Source organism: Tinamus guttatus, unplaced genomic scaffold (assembly GCF_059628265.1).
Source record: "Tinamus guttatus ecotype Peru unplaced genomic scaffold, ASM5962826v1 Tinamus_guttatus_pri_ptg000240l, whole genome shotgun sequence".
Lineage (NCBI taxonomy): Eukaryota > Metazoa > Chordata > Aves > Tinamiformes > Tinamidae > Tinamus > Tinamus guttatus.
The window spans coordinates 15,163,031-15,168,241 of record NW_028288774.1 but is presented as its reverse complement, the minus strand read 5'-3'; positions in this window follow the sequence as shown (position 1 = coordinate 15,168,241).

Genomic DNA, 5,211 nt, shown 5'->3' with positions numbered 1-5,211 from the left:
TATATTCCGCTATTATTATACAAAGAAAAAGCCTCATTAGTAGCCAGCTCAGACATAAAGCATATACAAAGTAATGCAATAAGGAGATACAGAATGATATTTACATTAAATACTTTGCATCACTATTTTTATATTAACTTTTAAAGTATAAAATGAAGTATAGAGTATATTTTAAAGTATAAAATAATTGGATAGAATGTTTAAAGATATATTTGATTACAAAATACATTTTTATATCTTCATTCTTGATATTAATTTTTGTTAAGGTACAAAGCTAAACTACTAAGGTATTATATTATTACATACCTTTCACCAGGTATGTACCTTTCACCTTTCACCAGTGCCATGGCACAGAATTAGTCTTTTTCTACTTTGATAAGAAATTATCTATTTACTTTTCTAGGACAAATGCATATTTTGAAACACTCTGGGGAAAAAAAAATGGTGTTTTGCATCATGTTCCAGAGACAGAAGGGCTTGGGCTCATTTGATCTCTTGGAGGGAAGGCTGAAAGCGATGCTAAACAACTATCACTCCGTATTCTCCCATATTTTCCTGTAGGAAATAGAAACAACTTTCTTCTCTCCTGTAAGTCTTTTCTCTTGTTGCCCTGGTGGTGGGAATACACTAGTTAAAGCTGAAATTGGTCACCCCAGTGCTACAGAAATCCCTCCAAAACAAAACAAAATGAGCAAACAAAAACTCCAGAAAAAGACGACCATTTGATCTCAGGCTTAAAACAGTTTTCAGTGGTGCAGCTTGCAAATGTGTAATTTCAGCTCAGATAGAGATAGTGGATTTTATGAAGCATTGAGATGTATGATTCAAAAGAGATTGTGTAAAGAAAAAAAAAAACCTTAAAGTTATCTTTGTTCACACCTACGATTCATACGGAGGCAAAGCCTCTGTTTTACTTGTTAGGATGTATCCTCAGATCCTGATGTGCACTGAGCACTCACTGTGCTTCTGATCCCTGTGGGAATGGAAGTACTTAACAGCTTTCAAGATCCTAGCTTTCCTACCTTCCATCAGTATTTTTGACATATAAGGTGGACACATTGGCCTTTTTTTATATTTGAAAAATCTTTGGTTAGTACATTTTAGTATTTTCAGTGGAATAAGGAGGAGAAATGTCAATATGTCTGTGCTGCATGTGACCTTTTCCATGGCTTTGCAGAATAAAAATGCCAATTATGTCAAAGTGCTGCAAAAGATAGGATAAATAGGATGCCTGAGCAAGGGTGTTATATTGCTGAAAAGGAAATGCTCATGCATTCTATACAAAAAGTAGTTTGTTTCTGCTTAGATGCTCTTTCTTGCCCTCTAAAGTGCCTGTTCTTTCCACTGACTACAGAGGGAGCCCATGCTCTTAATTTAGACAAGGATTTTAAGCAAGACAGAACAATATGGTCCTTTGGGTTTGGGGGTAGTTTAAGGCTGAAAGTGTTTTGTCCAGCCAGACCTACAAAGGAAGGGCTCCTCGGGTGCAGGCCCCATCTCTAGAAATGCTGGGGTGATGGTTGTTGCTTTGAAAGAGCTATTAAGCCCTACTGATCCAGTCCAATATACAGTGAGTATTCACTAAGTCTTTGCTGTTACCAGCCATTTTATCAAGCCCACTAACAACACGGAGAGTCCAGAGGCGCAGTGAATGTGCTGTCTGCACGTTGTCTGTAGTGCCTTCATTGAGTAGCTCAGTCCTGAATAAATCCCCTAGGTTCTCACTAGCGCAAGTATGTTCTGTTGCTTTTTCTTGAATCCCATGTGTACTTTTTACCCATAACTGCCTGTTCTTAGGGCTGCACAGATGCAGGGTCTCTCTAATAGCAGTCCAGGCAGGCACATCATGATGGTCCAGGAAAAAAATCATGCTCTTTCTTCTTCTGCTTACAGGGCTTCACAGATTTGTTCAGTTTCTTTTTACCTTTCCAAGAAAACAGAAGTGAAAGAGACCTTCTAGCTGCTTCTAGACATCCATGTTGGGTATTAGATGTCAACTCTTCAGTATCAAACAAGAAACCAAGAGAGAGTTTCCAGGAGTCCCTTTTTTTTTCTGCTCTCTTGTGTCAAAGAGGTAATAGATTTCAGTCCAGTCTGTTACCGGCCAAGGCTGTTCTTTCATCAAAGAGGAGTTAGAGGAAGAAGCAAGGGAAATTAATAATCACAGAACTATGAGTCATTATTGTATCCAAGGGATTAAAGAACTCCTCTGGGATAAAAGACTGCGTGTATATCCATTATAGAGGCAACGTTTGTGCATTGCTTTTGATCAGGGACAGCTGCAGTGGTTGGTTAAACTTCATGTCTTGGGGAAGCCCCAAGAGTTTTTATTAAATAAGTTAATTAGGTAATTTTCATGGCAGTAATGGGGTTAGGACAGTACATTTCCTACTTTTTTGCTACTGAAGTTGCAAAGGAAAGCTTCCATTCAGTTTACAGAAAAGTGCTGATATTACATGTATTAAGAAAACCTTTGCACTATCCTTTTATCTTCTGAATATGAAGGGTTATTCTGTTCAAGATCACACACTTTGTAGGTTGACACATCGTGCTCCGCTTGTCGTACCAAGAGGATTTACTGCCTGACAGTGTCAATATAGCATCCTAAAGCCTGGCCCTTGGAAGGCAGGATTCTGGATGCAGCAATCTCTCTTTTTTTTTTTTTTTTTTTTTTCTGTTATATCAGTGGACCTGCACAGAGTTCACATTGGCTTTTAATAGTTGCAGTTACAAAATTATAAGGCTTTAAAGCAACCACATTGCAAGTAATAACAAAGTAGATAAAGCATACTTCCAGCAGCCTGAATATGATGCTGGATGCAGGTAAATAGGAATGGGATTTGATTATTGCTGAGAAAGTGAAATATGAGGCTACTGTGCAGTTTTGAGGCCACATGGTAAATTATTAATAGAAAAAGAATTTAAAATTGAAAAGTTCCCAATCCTTTATATGTTGCAGTACAACATGAAAGCTGCAATTCAACATGATTTCTTAAATGTCAAAGCGTATCTGTCGTCACCTAGTAGCTTATATTCATTTTTGTAATGGTTAATATTTGTTTTAAACACTATTGATGGCCAAGTTCTATACATTACTTCGTTAAGCATAGGAAATCAGTGTTACTCACTACAGATTAGCAGCACACAGACTTCCTGACTCCAGCAGCTACTTTGAAATTCAGATGTCAGTGACATTTGGGCTACTCTCCTATAGTCTTTTCAGCTTCGCAGCAGGATCCTGATCCCAGTCCTGCGCCGTTTTCATTGTCCTCAGGAAACCCCCACACCAGTATATTCTAAACCTTTCTTCTCAAACGCTGACCACTCCTGCCTTTCTAGCAGAAATTCTCTATATTAGAAATCCTCTATCATACCCCTTCCTCAGTATGACTTAAGAGACCGGCTTTAGGTTGCCCTAAAATCTACTTAGTACAAAAGCCATGTGTCTAGAACACCATAGGGAGGCACTGAGCCCCTACATTAGCTTAACATTTCCCTTCGCTGTGAGCCTGACTGTTTCTTAAGTTACAATAAGTATTTTACCTTTGAAAACCTGCTATGCTCTTCTCTAAAAGAACTGGTGATTCAAACTGGTGAATTAAAAATGTCAAATGAGTAAGAGTTGTGTGCTGCTGTTTAATGGGCTGTGTTAACATTCCGATCTTGAATCGAGTAGTTGTAGTGGAGACTGGTGGAATCAATAAATACATTTGCATAAGGCAGAAGATGACCTACCTCAGAGTCTCCCTTTGCCGTTGAATAGAGTATCTTATTTCTATTAAAGATAAATGCTTCACAAGGATACTTAATATACTGGCAATGACTCGCCAGATAATATGAGCAATTTTTACAAATCTGGCCTCTGGGAAAACAAAACCAGTTATAAGCAGCAGTGCCAGTTATAACAAACCCCGAAGTCTCTGATATTAAGAATGTCTTCTTTTATTTGAGAGCTGCATCACGAAAGGGCAGATTTTCATAACTGTAGTGATGAGAGGTACCCAGACTGAGGCTCTGTGTTTTGTAGGTGTGTGGTTTTACACGAAATTGAAACAGCCTCCGATAGGGACTTTGTGTCTTTGAATTCTGTTGCACACCTCCTATTTTTCTTTCGCTTTTCTGTGTACTTTGCTAAGTATTGTTGCTGTGATAAGATAGGCATAGAAATGACTATTCTGTAAATAACTGAGTTTTATGAAAGGTGGAAAAAAAGGATGATATAAATTTGTTCTCAAGTTAAGATTTTCTTGATATATTGCTTAGAAAACTATCCTTGGCAGATATTATTTTTCTTTTAAATTTTCCAAAATAAGTTTTAAAAACCAGTGGATCTGATCAAAGATCTGACTTCTTTATTATATACATCAACTCAATTAATTCTAACTTTTTGTTGTTAGCAATGGCTTCAAAAGCTTATGAAGGTGTTGAAATGGCTTAAATCCCATAGATCAATCTGCATATAAAACTGCTAGATTTTTGCTCTGATTGCTCTCTGTTTGTTAGGTAGAGTATCCTGGGGGGGGGACTTAATTTGTGTTTTATTTTGCAAAAAATAGATGAGGTTGGATTTTCGTCATAAAGTATGACTGAAAATTTTTGTGACCTAAATTACATCTAAAGGTTTCCTTGGAAGAATAAGATTTTAGAAAGTTCTCTCTTACCTCTCGATATCCCTTACTGCTCTGAGTCAGGGCAGCATGCCATCTTCTTCGACATGCTGTTCAGGCTGTTTTCTGGAAAGATAATAGAAATCGTTATGTTTATACTACATCCTGTAGAGTATCATAGAAAAAATTCAAGCTAGCTTTTAGCTGAGCTAGTTTGGATACAAGGAACATGATGCTCCTGCTTTTCTTGGCAGAGTGCATTGTTTCTTGGTAGGCTAATTGTGTTATTTCAGTTAAACTGTTACTGGAACCTGAGTCAACTTAATCTCTCTACGTATAAACTGCCCAAACTAACCAGATATCTCTACACTCCATTGCTGGAGAGAGATTGTAATAATTTTATGGAGAGGAATTCAGTAAATTTCTTCTAGTCCACCTATGAAATGCCTCCAGAAACATATCGAAAAATGGTTTCAGGGGATGTCTCAGCACAGAGCACAGTTTAAGCCTGTCCCCTTGCTGGTGGCATACACACTTTGTGCTGATCTGGAAGGACTCATTGTGCTTGAATGTGGTACTCCTTTGTCATGTTTTCTCCTCTTAG